The sequence below is a fragment of the Nipponia nippon genome, unplaced genomic scaffold, assembly GCF_047370975.1.
Source record: "Nipponia nippon isolate SJK-2023a ecotype South Korea unplaced genomic scaffold, ASM4737097v1 scaffold_12, whole genome shotgun sequence".
Classification (NCBI taxonomy): Eukaryota; Metazoa; Chordata; class Aves; order Pelecaniformes; family Threskiornithidae; genus Nipponia; species Nipponia nippon.
Window position 1 is genome coordinate 2,549,569 of NW_028262313.1, and position 17,209 is coordinate 2,566,777.

The following is a 17,209-nucleotide window of genomic DNA, read 5'->3' on the forward strand; positions in this document are numbered from 1 at the left end:
AGATTAAAACGTTACTGTCACGGTTCCAGGTGGGTACAGGGCACGAGTTGTTTGCTTCTCCTCCTGCTGCTGCAGTGCCAGAAAGCATCTTCCCCTCGAGGAAAGCACTTAGGCTGGATGTACAGACCCAGCTCTTCTGTTTGCATTTACTCCCTTGCTCTTGCATGACTGACTCAGTGCTCCCCAAAAGAGAAAGCACAGTTCACAGACAGCACCCAAGCAAAACAAAGCAGATGTATCCATGCCCTCCTCTCTTAGAAATACCCCTGTTCTTTGGTACTTACCTGCATCTGAAACAGGCATCCCTATACTGTTTGCCTTATAAAAAGTTTTAATTTGATCTTAAATTATCTTACAAGCGAAAAGGAAACATTTCAACATCAGACGATCACTTAACATCACCTCCCAATTCTAATCAATCAGCTCAGCACCAGCAGTCAACGGAACACCAAGCTTCCAAGGCAAACATCTACCAATAAGAAATACTTGTGCTTCGGGTTGTACTATTTGCATAAAACTTTGGCAGGTGATTAAACAAATCTACTTTCTCAGTGAAAACAAACCCCATGGTAATTTTGCTGATAAACTACTTTTATATAGGGGTTTTTCAGATTATTTACCAAATTCATTCTCTGCTCTCTGTGTTTAAAGGTTATACAAGATGAATCCCATTTATGAGTCATTTCAAAACTCGTGGAAGATAAAAGTATCACCACAATCTTGCTGCTTTTTTCTTCCCTGTAACTCTAAGCCGTTCTGCGCTCTCAGTTCTAGATCCTCAAAAACAAAGTGTGAAGATTTCATTCAAAAGTGCCAAAGTAAATTTTACTTTTACACCACTGTCCTTTCAATAAGGAGGACACTCCTGCAGACACCAGGGAACCTAAGCCTGACACCTCCGTGATGAAACCCAGCCCACACCCTTCGGCAAGGCAGGAGTTAGTGAGCAGCACAGGGAGGACAGCAGGCTCAAACAAGCCTGCCGCTTGTTCAGTGATTCAGTCAGAAAGCAGATGTTCTGTAAGAGGAAAATTGCTAACATCTTATTCAGCAAAGATGACTACTTCAGCGCGACAAGACAGATTTTAAGTGTCTAGAAAATGCACTGTTTCAACATAACAGGCATGGTTCCCCTCAGCTTAAATAGACCAGTTTCAAGAGAGTCTGTCTAGAGTCCCTAGGATTCTAGCTTTGGAGGTGAAGTTTGATGTATACTTAACCTTTTGCAGTTTCCATCAAATTTCAGTTACTCATTCTAACCTCTGAAGGTCAGACCAACTCCAACACCCCCCTTCCGTTCTCGTGTTGCTCTTTTTGTTATACCGTTCCCCCTCTCCAGCTTCCTTCCAACGATGCCACCCTGAGTGGCACGTTCCCGGCTCCTGCCTTTCTCCGTAGCACTGGGATCTCTCCCTAGGCCTCGCACGTGTTTTAGCTTACATGCGATGCACATAATATGAGGGAATCATAAAATAAGGATCTAGCTTGGTCCCAAGTTACTACTTAATGACTACGTGAAAATGTTAAAGCCTGACATATACACATGTTGCTGCTCTAATGGACTCTGCTATTCTAAAAGTATAACGCAAGCAATGCCTCTGGAGTCTGAATTATTTAGAAAGTAATACACCCTGTTCCTATACATGACAAAGAACTGAAGGAAATAATCCAGCAGAAATCTCTTTATAGTTCCTCGTTTCTTACCCTGTGTGGGCTAGAGAAAAGATTTCTTTGGATCACCTTTCTCTTCACTGTATTTTTTTAAAAAAATCACTGCTGGCTTTTTTTTTGAAGTAGGATTTCTTGTACTGTAACACTGACTCAAAGAATAGACTTTTTTTTTTTTTAAACGAAGACTTATCAGGTTGTCTAATCTATTTCCCTGCCAAAGCAAGACTATTCCTGACAATATTAGCACATTGCCTATTCTTGTTTTAACTCTGCTAGGGCACAGAGCCTCAGATATACACCCCCTCTGCACATCTACAACGCTGTTAATAGCTCTAGTAAGGGAGTATGCCAAGAACCACACCGACAGCGAACCACTCAGCACCACTCCCGAGGGACAAACTCTGTTCAGAACTAGTCTCCAAAGCACCCCAGACTTGCAAACAGAACTGATGAATTACTTCTACAGCTTTTTTTTTAAATCCTTTTCAAAAAGCGTAATTATCTAAGGAATCTTTCCAACATCATGCCTCCACTTGCGCTACAGTGACTGAAAAGGAACGGTGGCTGTGGTCCCTGGCTACCCCAAGAGCAACATCCCCGCTTCCAGTCTTACTGTTTGAAGTCTCAGCATTTCCAAATGCAACTCTTGCTCCTTGTTTTTAAGGCATTTCACTCTGCCATTGTTAGTGTGGAGCACAAATTAGGGCACAATTCAGTCCAGGCCTGTCTGCTCATACAATTCCAGCATTTGACACAAGTCACTTTCAGTCATGAACATATTTACCTTAATGACATCTCTTTGAGGTATAACATTGTTGCTATTCCCATTTAAAGACTGAGAAATGACATTAGGAGGGGCTAAAATAGAGACCCACAGAGGCATCAACTCATGGGAATTTAACACTTTAGTATGTCTCTGAATATGATCTCAAGTGACCTACCTAAGATCACATAGGAAGCTCCTGGGGGGGGAAAAAAAAAACAACAAAACAAAAACAAAAAAAGAGAAAGAAAACCAAGACAGTTTCTATTAACCAACTGATTTATAAAACCACAAGTATGGTAAGTGAGCCAGAGCACCCTCAATATTGCAAAATAAAGAAACAAGCAGCCAGTCTGCAGCAAGGACACAAAACAGCAGTCTAAAATTTTTCCTAACAGATTAGGATGACCAGAGGAACGTCTCGTACTGCTTTAGTTAAAAAATAATTTGGAAAAAAAAAAAAAAAATCCGTCAAATAACTAGTTCTCAATATTAGAAAAAACTACTTGTACCATGGCAAATACTTTGGAAATACAGCGGGTTTATGTTTTGATGCACCTGTAGGTTAGCACTTATAGGCTGATATAGACTGTGTATTGAAAACCCCAGTTGGGGTTGGCTTTGAGATTGCGGGGTACGTGCCCCATGTATACTGCTATGTAATAGTTCACTGCAATAATTATGCCAGTTATTATATTTATAGCTACATTTCCCTGGGAGACTGGAAATGCAACATTCCAACTAAAGGCTAAACAATTAATTAATTTTTTGGAGACGGACAAAACAAAGCCAGCACATTCTGGATTAGGATGACTGAGGGCACACACCAGCGGGGCACTAACCCAAAAACCATCTGCTTCTATAAAAGCAAGTTCAAGATGGATTCTAATGTAGCAAACCCAGTGCTCTAGCAATAAACCATAAGGAAAAGTGACAGAACTTTTGCTAAACTTTCTTCAAACAGTTTTCACTCAGTTAAGAAGTTTTGTGGTTCACAGAATGTCAATTTTTTTTCATTCTAGAGAGAGTGAAGCCATTGCAAAAGTGTTCTGTAACACGGGTTTTTTGCCCAATTTCATTTCTACTTTGAACGAGGATTTCACATACGTGAAATGGGACAGGTTTTATACGAAATGCACTACTGTCCTGCATGAACACTTCCAGTGTGCTGCTGCAGTGTTTCACAACCACGAGTAAACTGTCCTTAGTTTACAGTAGTGGTACAGAAAACAGTGTTGAAATAGCAGAGGATTTTTATAAGCAATACTTAAAGTAGGTCAACTTTTACAAAAAAACACGATACCGAACCCAAGAATAGTTTCAGATGGTGATACAATGTCCTATTACCTTTCTTCATTATTTTCTGATATTGCTGAAGATCAGAATGTAAAAGTAGGAAGTCAAAGCTTCTGTAAATGGTAAATTTATACAGCTAAATAAGAAGCAACCCTTTCACTAATTAACCTTGCCTTCAAGCCAAAGGGTTTCTAATGAGCCACCTCCAAGAGTAACTGCTCAGCATGAACACTTTGAAAAACTCTAAATCAAAGCTGCTTTACTGTACTGAAGATAAAGGAAGCTTGACAATTTTAAAAGTTTTCATTGTCCTCATCATTTATGCCCATTCTTTAACCATAAACTTGAAAATAAGTTGTATTCTAACTCCCTGGTGTTTCTGTGCTCATTGGACAATTTTGAATTTAATCTGCTTGAACTTCTGGGCAAGTATCTGTTTTCCTAGCCAGAAAACAGAAAACCAATTGTATTTTCATTAATTATAATCAGAATCATTATCCTGTTAGACTAGAAAAGACTTATTATTCCAGGAAACCTTATTCTGAGAGATGTGCTAAAAGGCTTGGTTGACTAGAGCAAGACTATCCCAAGGAGTTTTCCGCTGAGCAATTTTTGCAATATCAGCTCTCCAGCATGGTACATGGATTTCCATTTTTAACATAATACACTTCAAGATAGGGTTTTTTTTTAACTGTTTTGTTAGTATATTTGAAAGTTCAGCGTAAGAAAAGATCTCTTAGCTTTGCATTATTTATTTTAAAAATCTTACTAGCAATCAACAGCTGAAATTGCAAACATACACCTAATTTTAGGAGGAAGAAAAGCTGACATGAAAAATTAAGAAGTTGGCACGTATAATTCATTTCTTTCGCTACCATATGCTCTTAATGTTTGCTTCGCAGCTCAGTTAATGATACCACAGAACAGTAACTGTCTCACCAGGAACCTAGCATGCTAAAGTAGCGGGACTGCACAAATGTCATTTCAACAATTAATCCCAATTTTTTTCTACAGAGCAGGAGATTCTGGTGTTATCGTTCAATTAATATTATCTGGGTAACAAGAATCAATAAATTTCCTCTCTCCTCCCTCTTCTAAAGGAATTAAGTAGTGGTGTAATTTTTTTTTTAAATGATTAAACAGTGACTATTTTAACATACTGCTCTGAAAAATGGATAATTAAATGCCATCAAATAGAAGTGAAGACAAGTGCTGCAGAAAAAGCAGCTTTCTCACCTTTGCTACATGCTTCCGCTACATCCACCGTCCTTTCTACACCCTGTCTTCCACACAAACGTGCAAGTTGCTTGTTTTATGCTTTCTTCTGTTGTACCACTCACTTAAATCAATTTGCTGCTTTGTAGAACTTGACCCAAAGACTATGGAAGTTTCACCACTGGCAGCACGTGTAGATTTTCTTTGTGTGTTCTTTACTTTTTTCTATTGTGTCTGATCATCTCTCTCTAGGAAATTAAATACCCCTACCTCCACCCTCACCTCACCTACATTTTGAATTTGGCAGCTATCTGCAATTCCATCCCTACAAATCAGCTTGATGTTTGTGGGAGAGGTTTTCTATAGACAAAGAAAGAAGGAATCCAATGCTGTAATTTAGGGATAAAGGACCTAATCTGTAATTAATAACCAAAACTTCTCTTGCAATTAAAGGAAAAAGCCCAAAACCAAACCAAAGAGGGATTAGGGGATTTGATGTGAAGATTTAGGTTCATCTAAATATCTGGTAGCACCCTTACTTTCCAAAGAGCTGGGTTTGCTTTTGAGGACAAGAGGTAAAGATCATGTGTCTATTGGCTATATATGTATACCAGATGCTTTTACCACATCATTGTCTGTCTATCTTTCTGTCTGTCTACCTGTAAATTCCTTGTTTACAGAAAGAAAATAGCACCATGGTTTACAGAATCTGAAATAAGCATGTAATGTGCAGAGGCTTGTCTCGGGTATAAGCCTTCATAACCAGCCAGCCCTGATCGCTATTACTCTTTCAGCAGCCTGATGAAAGAAAACCCATACATCATTGTGCATTTGTGATCCGGGTGTCGTATTTGTAATATAGGTCAGAAAAAAGCAGATGCTTTCTTATCAAAGAATTTCTGAAACATACCAGGGAAGCAGCAGACTGTGCATTATATAACTGTATGTTTTTAAAAGTCACTGTTTGAATAGCCTTACCAAGGCAGGTATCGTCATATGCATTTAAAAGCAATGTGAGAAGAGGGGAGAGGGAAAGAGAAACTGTTGCTTTTGGCAGACATAGGGTATTTCTACAGCTCTAAGCCTTGCCTGTCCTGTGAGGAAGTCCGACAAAGCTTTAATCTCTATCACGCTCTATCAAGAGTTACTTCAAAATTAAATAAAATTAGTATCAGTTTAAAGAAACTAATCTTGGCTATTCTAACCTTAAGCATGAAATTGTTTTCTAGGTTACTTTAAAAAAAAAAACCAAACTAAACTAAACAAACAACACTTTTGCAAATATTATTTTCTATATAACTTTACCATAAGTGATCCAGCAGCATGAAAGCAGAGTTTTGTACCTGGTGATGAAATATTTCCAATCAACAGACAGATAGTTACAGTTGTTAACATCAGATTAGAGCTTTACTGCAGAATAAAGTAGAACAGAACTTTTCATTACCCACACCAAGTCAAATTTTGGCCTCAGTTACATTAGCACTATTTTTTTTTTATGGTGCTCTGTTTTAAGTTAAAGAGTTTGGCAAATCTATGACAGCATCCCTTTATATCAATAGGCACTTGGAATCTAAACTCCACAAAACAAAAGCAATGATCAGCGACAAACACGCAGCATGGCTGAGAGCACTGTTCTAAAGGGACCATCAAATTTGCCCCAGCCCTGTCTCTTTTTTCTCAACCGCTCAGGACCGCCCCAGCCTGTGCTTGATGCCATCAGGCACGGCAGGGCGTACCACCCTGCTCAGTATACAATTCCCCAGAATTTCTTTCAAGGGTAAGAGGGCATTTTATCAAAACCAGTACAAAGTACTTTCTAGCCCAAGCTTGTTTCCACTAACTAAAAAAGCTGAATTAAAAGATAATTAAGCCTGTAATTCCCCTTTACATCCCATCTCACCATCAGATCGTGGTAAAGGGGAAAGAAAGAAAACAAGTTATCTTCATTTAAACAAAGAAACCGACACCTAATTCCCTAGACCACATCTTCTCAGACTGCTGCTCCTCAGAGTGGCGTGCAGCTAAGTTTGAAGTTAGCTTAAACTCCCGCCAGTGCCTGTGGGTAGGCAGAGCTGCTGCTGCTGCAACCAGTAGCTGAAATGCCCTTCACCACAAATGGCAGCTCATAAGTAAATAAGACCCATAGTAGAAGTTTAAAAAAAAAAAAAAAAAAAAAATCTCTGGATTAAGAATTACATTCCCCTGGAGATTTACCGAACAGTATCATAGCTCATTTTTAAAAGACTTGAGACACATTCTGCTGCTTCGGACATCTGTATTACTGGTTCATGAGCTTAAGTACAGTTGCACATGTAATTTAAGATGCCTTTTCATCATACAGTTTCTCCTGGTGTATCTTGTTGACTTTGGACTTAAAGCAAACAATCCTTGCAGGCAGGGGGAAACAAAACTGCAAGGGGCATTTTTTTTTTTCTTATCCTGGTTTAAGGCTGTGTCCAATCTGGTATCTGAAACAGGTCTTTAAGAACCATTGTTATCTTACCTACCGGGCACATATTTACAGTATACGTAAATTGGTAACTATGTTATATTTTCCCTTGTTCTAAAAATAATTTTAAAATGGGAGTGTCTGTCTCACCAGTTAAAAGAGCTGGAACAACAGACCAAAGTCCTTCCACTATCCACAAATCAGTGCAGCAACCACACTCTTCCTTAGCTACCTGTGAACGACCTGAAGTCCAGGTATAGGTAGGAATGGGGAGGCAATCTCCTTTCTCTGTTCAGTTTTCAGCCTGTTGAGATTAGGAGTAAAGTAGCCAAGCAGCCCCAAGCGTTAACCTCACAGAAACTTTTTTTTTTTATGGTAAGTACAAAAAGGCCCAGAAGACCCATTATGTTTATTTTTATGTATCGTACTTGAAATAATCATAAGGCAATTTTTGTTCACCACCAGTTGAGATAATGTAAAAGAGGATATCCTCAGATCTAAGGTTGCCACGGTAGGGCCTGCTTTATTTAGTTATACATTCATTTTCTATTTAGAGACCTGCAATAGCGCTTACTCGGTGAGAGGAATTTATCTGTTATTTATTAGCCTAGGGGTGGGAGGTTAATAAGTCTGAGAACTTTATAAATAGGGCTGATCACGATTTACCAGACTTTCAACAACTGTAACACAACTGATGTCGCAGGTGAGCCCCTTAAACTCTCAGAGGAGCAGGTCAAGTTTTATCTCAACACCTTTTTAACTGACAGACAATCAGCTTTTAAAGAGTCTGCTGCAGCTGTTTACAAAACTTGCATGAGTTAAGGCCCAGGCAAAGAATAGACAAAGCTAGACAACACATTTTTCTAAATACATAATCCCTTCCAGTACTTCCCTTCCACAATATTCCAAATAAGGAACACTACAGTCTTCAAACAAAATCTGCAGAGAGACCCTCTAAACTCAGGGGACCACTATATATCCATAAAACCAGCCTTCGCCTGTAAGCTGCTGATTGTCTCTCCAAATTCCCCTAGCTTTATTCTGTTTCCCTCCTTCCAACCTTGAGTGCTTTTTCCTGGACCAGCATAGTAATTCCTACTACCCGTATTCATCTAAATCCCCACTAACGCCTTAGGTGCTTCATGAGATACTGGCTCATGGGCAATTTCTTATCCAAAGTATCAAAAAAATTGCCAGATATTTTCAAACTCAATTCATGTCAAGAAATTTCTAAGCCAAGAGGGACATTTTTCGAGTTATAAATCAGGGACCATAAACTGACCATCGTCAAATACAATTCCTAACAACTGTATGAACAGCACTGCTAAAGTAAGCTGAGAAGGAAAAGCCAAACAAGAGGGTTTTGTATTAAACCAGCACAACATACTCAGGCCTGTGAGTAAGACAACAGCTGCAACTACTCTGGCAAGATATACACGATCAGAATGAAATGATGCAGCTTAATTTTCAAAGTGAAATCAATATAGCAGTTGCAGCAGGATTTTTTTTTTTAATGCAGAAAACAAGAAATATATGACAACACATAAGGAAAAGTAACAAAATACAGCAGGGGATGCTTCGTGAACCACAGATATTTTATTCTGCAGTTATATTTATTCTTTTAAGTTTATTATACTATTAAGTCTAAGACTCTGCAATCTCATAAACACATGTAAATTCATCTATTAAGCATACTTAGGGAAGTACAGCACTACCATGGTTTACGAAACCATTAATTACAATTTCTAATTGAAGTTACTGGAATCGCCATTCAGGTAGCACTAATGTTATCCAGAATAATCCGCAACCTGTTTCATCAGGTATCTTTGAACCTCATGGGGTTTTTTGGAGGTCATTTAGCCGCCAGGTCCCTTCTGGAGCTGTTTCTTCCACCTTTTACAGCTCTCATTCCCCAGGCCATACGGTTGGGTTTGTTTCTTAACGCTTGCTCACTTCCCTCACTATTCATTTGGTTAGAAACTTTAAAAGAAGCCCTTTTTTGCTGCACACCACAGGTCCCTCTCTCCATTTCATTTCATCGGGGTTTTATGCTAGCACATCTCCGTTATTTAAATGAGTTACATATGCATCAAGCTTGCATACTAGAGCAAACACATAAATAAGGTGAATGAAGGTGTGGATTTACAGCACAGCCAAATTTTCCAACAGCAAGAAAACCCCATAAAAGGTTGGCCCCCTGTTTATCATTTCTCTGCTCCGTCCTCGGCCATATGACCCCTTTGTTTTTCCCTGCACAAGCACTGGTGCTGTTCTGACTTCATGAGCTGGTTCAGAGAGCAAATCCCTTTGGAGGAGGGAATAAATATTACCACTGCCTTTGCCCCTTTCAGCAGCAGACAAACTACATCTGCTTAGTTACACTGTAAATGAAGAGTTTGAGTGTGTAACTTAAGAGAAAGAAGTTTTGTTTTGAAGGAGCCATGTGCACAATCTGCTTTCTCTTTGCTGGAGAGCTGCCAAAAGAGCTCTGGCCTTCAAGCATCAAGGACAAACGTCAGCGCCGTCCCTCAAAGGCACAGCACACAACTGGCATTGCTGCGGGAGAACAACTACAGTTCTTTAAACTATACCACGCCACCCAAACCTTGGGCTGCTCTGGAGTCTCTGGAGGCGAAAGGATTAGACTGGACAACCCTGGGGCAGTGTGACAGTGACAGAAACTTCCCTGGGCTGCCTGTTATCTCCATAGGCTTGTATGCTGCCCCGAAATACCCTTTGCACAGCAGAGACCTCCTCTAACACTTATTATCTGCACTTGAACTGAAGTAGCGTTTCCTATGGAGCCTTTATACAGTTCTGGTCCTTTTGCCTTGGCTAAAAAACTGGAGCAGAAAGTGAAAATATGACCCTTTTTCATTTGGTAAGCAACAGGGAAATACTCGTTTTGCATTCCTTACTTTACCAAGGTGAAGTAGGACCAAAAAAATCGCTCAAGCAATTGAAAGTGCAGTTTCAAGCATGGCTTAAAGCAAACCAAGCCTGCACCGCCACGGAAAGGGACACCCCTGCTCTCCCTGCCACCTCCGACGCTGGCATCAGCTGGCTGCTGCCTGTTCTCTTTTTTCAATCTGATTTCAATCAGATAACGAGGCTAATGTCAGAAGTAGAGAGATGTCAAGTGCACACAACCAAGCGGCGAGGCAGAGTGGGATCGTCCCTTTAGCAGCACACAGCCTCACCCCGCTTTAAACCCCTCATGAAAAACTTCTAAAATAAAATAAAAGCATTCCAGTTATATAGGATCCCTTAAACATTTCTTTCCAAGGCTCTTACAAACCTCTCCAGTGCATTACCTCATATTTCACATCACCTGTATTTCTTACCTTTAAGGCATATCCAAAACGTCCACATCCTCACGGTTGCTCTCCTTTGCCTCTTATCTCAACTTCTATTTATAGGCTTTTTCTGCATTAATTACCAGCACAGCACCAGAAACTTGCCAACTTAGTACCTCTCCATCTCCTAGCAAAGAAATTTTGCCCTACAGCCTCCCTCTGACCCACGCAAGCCGCCAAAACGCCGAGTTTGGGGTGCCCTGCACAGGCCCCAGCACTGCTTGTCTGCAAGACCGACCTTTGAGGAGTTAAAGCCGTGGGGCGGGCAGGCAGCCTTCACCTGCACTGCCCAGCCCTTAGTCGTACTTACTGCCCGCCGTAACGATAAAAGACCTACGTTTGCTCTCCAGCCTCGCTCGGTCGTAGCTGAGAAACCCCCAGCGGAGAGAACTGGACGCCGGGGCAGGAGCTGCCGCCCTCCGCCGCTTCCATAGCTGATCCGCGACCCCCGCGGCCTCCCGCCCCTCAGCCCGGCAGCGGACGCCTCAGCCGAGGCGGCAACCCCGCGCCCCTCACGCACCCACCGCTCACCTGTAGGCGCCGGGGGCGGGAAGGGGGCTCGCTCGCCCCCGGGAAGGGGAGGGAGGAGGCGAGGGAAGCCCGGCCTGCGACAGCGGCAAAGACGCGGCTCCTCCACCAAGTTTCCGGGCGGGGAAGAAAGTCGAAACCTACGTGAGAGGAGGAGGCAGCGCAGCCGCCCAGGTGTCGCCCGCCCGCCCGGCACGGCTCAGCCCTGCCCTGCCCTGCCCTCCCCTCACCACCACCGCCGCCGCCGCCGCCGCGCTCCCCTCCTCCTTCCCGGGCCGGCCCGGGCCGCCCACACCCCCGGCAGCCCCGTTCCCGCCCCGTCAGAGGGCGCCGCGGCGTCGCGGGGTACGTTGCTCTCCTCGGCCGCCTCCGCCGCGGTCTCCCGCTCCCCTCAGGGCCCGGCCGCCCCCGAGGCTGGCGGAGCCATCGCGGGGTCGCCTCAGCGAGGCGCTCGGGCGGCTCTGCCCCGCTCTCCGGGTCGGGGTGCGCAGGTGAAGCAGCCGCGGGGGACGGGCGCTGGGGGCTCACCTCTGGGAAGGACCCCGGCCGGTCGTCCCCGGTGCCTCGGCGGTGTGGGGAACGGCTTCCCCTCGCTTCGGGATATCGCTGCGTGCTTGCTGAGGTGATTCTGCTCACCCCCGGGGATGTGTCCTCTCCTACCAGCGTCCTTAGGCCTCTGCCTTACTAAAAACCCTGTAAAATAGAAGAAAGAGCAAAACATGATGCTGTTCTGAGCGCAAGGAGCAAATTGTAGTTCAGCCGGCTGAAAAAACACAGAATCTGAGGGGAAATTATTTTTCGGGTTTACATTCTGCCCGCTCTCGCGGGCGATAAACAGAAATACTGACAGTTCAGAAGTATTCGGCTTGCGTTTGCATTTAATTTGTTGGCCCAGCAAATCGTAGGAGTCTAGGAAATGAGTGAGCGAGCTGCCAGCCGGCGAGCGGCTGTCCTGCTATGGGACAAAGCCCTGGTGCTACGGGGCACTTGGTTGCTGCTTTGTGGCTGGTAAGAGCCAGGGAAAGGATGGCACTGGAGCCAACAGAGTGCGAATTTCTGTGCTGTTACTCTAAACTGTAAATAGGTCCAGCTTCCAGCGTTCGTATTTAGGCAGTTCCCTGTAACTCTCGTGCTTCAAACCAGCAAAATGTCAAACCAGGTGGGGTCTAAAAATTGTCAAGCTGTGTTGGCACTGTGTCCAAGCTAGGAATTCCTCCCAAAGGAAGAGACCTTCCTGGATGTGTACTGTGCCTTTCTTTGTGCCAGATCACATTTGGGTCCGCACAGTGAACTAGAACTGTTTCAGGCCAAAAAAAAACCAACCCTCAAAAAAACAACCCATGGTATTTTCTGGGTTATAATTTCTTTCTCTGGTTCATCACTCAGCCTTGGAAATACTCTTACTGCAGTCAAGAGGGTCATGAAGTAATAAAGAAGATGACATTTCTGCCAATAAAGAGAAAAAAAATAGAACATTAAATCATAGTTTTAGAGGAGGATCTATTGGGAAGGAAACCTTTGTACATTAATATAGGTAATATGCAGTGCAGGTGGAACTAGCATGTCCCATAATTGCTGAAATAGACCTAAATGGAGAGAGGAATAAGTGCTTTCAATGCCCTGAAAACATCTTCTCTGCTTTAATAGGGCTAGGGATCTGTGATATTCACGTAAGACTATTCAAGAAATGTTGGTACAGAGAGAAGAGATCGTCTTTTATTTCACTGATTTGTGAGCCGCTGATTTGGCTCAATTTACCCGTTCTGTGTTAAATTTCCTATGTAATCTTTTTCGTTCTTTGCTACCTCACTAAATCCTTCTGTTGAAGTCTTTCAATGAGGGGCTGAGAGCTATGCTTGTTAGCGTGTGAGAGGATCTTTGTGTTGCAAAGGTGAGACTGGAGGAGATGCACCATGTACCGAAAATGCAACAAGGCCCTTTCTTCTTTTCATATAGATCATTGCTGGAAATCCAATGGAACCGAGGCATACCAGCAGCGTGTCTTTGTTCAGCGAGATCCATGTTACCACGGGACATGAAGCATAAGGTATTTTTATATGGCTTGGCTGAGAACTGTGATCTAGATTTGCAAAACCATTGATTTTGGTTAGACTAAATTAATTGTTTGATAGGATTTCCTCTGAAGCACCAAGGCTGAGATGGCTGAGAAGGATGGCTAGCGTCACATCCTCAGACCATTCTGAACAAAAAAATACTTTGGCAGTAAAATGTTTGACTGGTCTGCAATTAAGCTGTAGTTTGGGGAAGGAGCAGCAGTCAGCGGTGGTCCGGAGCTGTGTAACAGCTGGAAGTGCATTGCCAGCTCAGACATGAGCGCTGGAGCCTGGTGCAGAGACATCAGGCTGTGTCTGCACTGTCAGCCAACCTCACATCAGAGCCTGTACTCATTAAGCCAGAACTCATTTGTACTGAACACTGCCTTGTGTGTAAACCGGCAAAAGCTTAAGCTAAGCTCTGTGGAGCTGGAGCGCTCTTGAGGGGAGAGGTTTAAACCTTAGCACAGAACCAACCTCTCCTTCATGCAGCCTGCAGCTCAGTTGGTGAGGACAGGAAATGTGTGGGTGAACTTGGGGTATTAGGAAGACAAACCCCAGGGAAATTTCAAATGGATGCAAATCTTTAAAATTAGGAATTCTGTCTAGTTAGCACTTGCTGGAGATTTTTATCATGTACGATGACCTGTTTTTCTGAGTGGACAGTGTGCCCATATATAATTAAGATACGGTGAAAGTTTATTGTATAAGTGTGCTGGAATTTTGGTTTGGCTTTACAATAAAGGAATCGCACTGAGTCACGGTTACTAAATGGTCCCATGGAGGATACAGGTCTCTTCTGCAGAGCTAACAGAAATGCAAGGAACTGAAATTAATTTCTTTCCGAGTCCAGGCAAAAGCAGCCACATCGTAAATAAGGCTGTGGCTTGATGAGATGAAGCCTTTGCTGTATTACTGGTTCCTACCTGCTCCTTGTTCCTGCCTTTGCAACACAGCACACCAACCCTTAGCTGTGTCTGCAGCTCTTCATGTGGCTGAACTGTGAACCAGATCAGGATACTGATCCATCTGAAAAATAAACCAGGTGAAAATCTCTATAAATATATTTTATTTAAAATATAGAAACATATTTAAAATAGATGCATATATATTTTTAAGCCAGATAGATCAGTTCCCCAATCTAGTTTATAACTCAGAGGTTATGGATGGATGATACTCTTCCCTACTAGTACAGAAGCAAGCAGTTAGAGGAGCAAAGTGGCTGAATATGAAACTGATCCTGGTGAAGCAGGATCCCAAACCGCAGTTGAATATTCAGTCTGCAAAGTGTAAATGGATTGCTCCACTGGATTGTTGTGCTAGCAGTTAATGTGTTCGGTGAATCTGAATAGCAACTCATGCAGTTTTGGATGTAAACATTTTGCCTGAAAAACATCGCAAGATTTGGGAGAGAAATAGTTTCTCGGGTAACACTCAAATTGTAATTTAACCTTATGTTGAAGAGAATCTCAGTCTGCTGTCTCTTCACTGGCACCTCTTGCAAACCCCACAATCTCTTGGTCTTCACGCTCTATTGATTTTGAAACACCAAAGTTCTTCTGCAGAACTCGAGGACTTTTTATTTACTAGCAGTTCTGCTAAATGACTTGGGTAGCTTTTGATAACCAAGAAGGCTCTCTATGAAAAAATACAGCAATCTCAGTTTGAGCTTTTATCTGCTGTAACTGCTGATCATTTCCTGCGTGTGATGGTGTAATTTGCACAGTAACCACTGTGATGCTATGTGGAGAAAGATTGTGGGCCGCATACCTGTGCAATGCATATGTTAGGATTAAAATGCCACTTTCTGACAAACAGAATTAGATATATCAACTAAATACACTTGCATGTTTACAGAATATTAATATTTTTTTATTTCACATGAAGATTTAGAAAGCTTTTTTTTGTAAAATCTGAAAAAGAAAATAGAAAATCAATAAGCAAACAATAGGAAAAATAACAGGAGGAAAATTGAATGGGGAAGCAAAATCACATCACACAAAGGTTTACAGATGAGCTTAATCCCATTAATGTTGCATAAAACTTGGTAACCATGTGTGTTTCTATCATCCTCTTGTGGGAAGGTGCAAAGAATATATGACTGCACAGTATTAATTTGGGACTCAACTTTGATGTTTCATCACAAACAAACCTAAATTCCCAACCCACACACAAGAATGTAAACACAATTTAAAAAAAAACTCCACAAACAAGGAGGGAGAGTCATCCCAGGAATTTATGATTAAATGGCCTGGAATCTCCCTTTTGTGGAAAGCAGAGCATTGGAAGTATATGAGCATGAAGACACAGTGGATTCTGGTAAATCCAAGGCCCTAAGCACATTGTTTGGATTCATTCTGCCAGATTCTATAGCGCATTTGTTCCTTTTACAGCATTTTGTCATGTTTGCTGCATATTATTGCTACATATGCATTTCGTACTGTATATTTATAGGAAGTAGTCGGAATCCCATTGTTTGAAATTTATAAATGGAGCAAACAGAATATTAAGAAATATAGCATAAGAATCTTGTATGTGTTAGTAATGACTTAGGACTATTTTACATTATCTTTCTGTGTGGTGTTTTATTAACAGTGGTCAGTTATTAGCACTGTTGGAGTACTTTATTTGATGGGTCTGTAGAATGTTTTCAGTAGAAGTAAACAGATCGATTCTTTGCTTATAGAAAAGTGTGTGTTGGCAGATATAAAGAGGACATCTGGCTTTTCTTAGGAGGGGAATAACCCATCTGGCTTTTTACAGTGGAGCAGCTATGATACTATAAGAAAAAAAAAAAAAGGTACATGAGGCAAATCGCTTTCCTGATTTGCTGTTGTGAATAATATTGATGGCTATTTCATAATTTTTAAATGATACTGTTGAAATGTTGCAGCTGCTTTGCAGCCGACACAGATTTCTTTTTATCACAATGCTTCTGTTGCAGCATTTTAAATGAGACTTCAGAAATATATACCACCTATCAAGAAAGATATTGTATCGATAGATAAAATAACATTTCATTAGGCCAGTTTCAGGTCCCACTGAATTTCCTGTTATTATTTTACAGGACTGAATTTGATCTTTTGTGATGTTGAGCCCCACTGCCTTGACTCCCCTCCCTTATTAACTTCTTGAAGAAAAGAGATAAGGTACCATCAAGTTTCTAGCAATTATTTTTATAAAGCAATATGATCGATTTACTTTATAGCCTGTAATTTCAACACTGTTCTCTTAGTTAAAACTGATAACAGGTACTAAGTAGACTTGATCCAATTCAGGAATATTATCTGTGTAATTTTGTGCCTGGGAGGTACTGCTGCTCTCTGATACAGAGTATTAACTAAATAATGTGTTTCTGCAGCATTTAGAATTTGACCTCTAGCCACTTTTGTTCTGTTTACTGTTTAAAAACAAATGCTGCCTTTCTGCCGTCCATGTTTATGAACACCGCTTCTTGGACAGTTGGGTCAGAGGAAAAGGCTGTGTATGTCAAGGGGTATTATGCTGTCCCTAACAGGAAACTCTTCCCCTTAAAAGTCCCAAGCGAGACTGCGGCAGCTTGCTGCGGTCTTCCCGGAGAAGCAGGAGTCACAGGAAGTCTGCAGCGCTACTCCTAGTGCACGTAAACTCCCTGTCACAAGGCTTTAGTAGCAGCAGCAATGGGTATGTCTGGCTTGTGGAATATAGGGCATGGTGTGCTGTCTGGTTCAGCAAGGTTACTTCTAGGACAAAGGCTGTTTGTATTCTGCTTGGCCATACAATGTTCTTTGCTAGCAAGACATCTACATTTGGAAAACTAAACCAGAGATCCCCTTGGTTCATGCCACCTCAACATCTTTCAAATATTTTTCAAGAGCAGTATCTTTCAAAGTGTCTG

At 41.9% G+C, this 17,209-nt stretch overlaps 1 protein-coding gene and 1 long non-coding RNA gene across 5 annotated transcripts in view; one reads left to right on the plus strand and one right to left on the minus strand.

The window, feature by feature from the left end:
* LOC104023128 (ligand of Numb protein X 2) overlaps positions 1-11,944 on the minus strand; it is a 30,790-nt gene extending 18,846 nt beyond the window's left edge. Inside the window, exon 1 of one of the 4 annotated variants that reach the window (XM_087748365.1) lies at positions 11,807-11,944. The gene's annotated coding sequence lies outside the window, so the exon portion shown is untranslated. The other 3 variants (XM_087748363.1, XM_087748364.1, XM_087748366.1) reach the window with 3 other exon arrangements.
* LOC148056645 (uncharacterized) overlaps positions 11,805-17,209 on the plus strand; it is a 38,255-nt gene continuing 32,850 nt past the window's right edge. The window contains exons 1-4 of the long non-coding RNA XR_015702521.1: positions 11,805-11,900; positions 13,235-13,325; positions 14,186-14,377; positions 16,400-16,481. This is a non-coding gene — a long non-coding RNA (uncharacterized LOC148056645). The remainder of the gene's footprint in view (positions 11,901-13,234; positions 13,326-14,185; positions 14,378-16,399; positions 16,482-17,209) is intronic.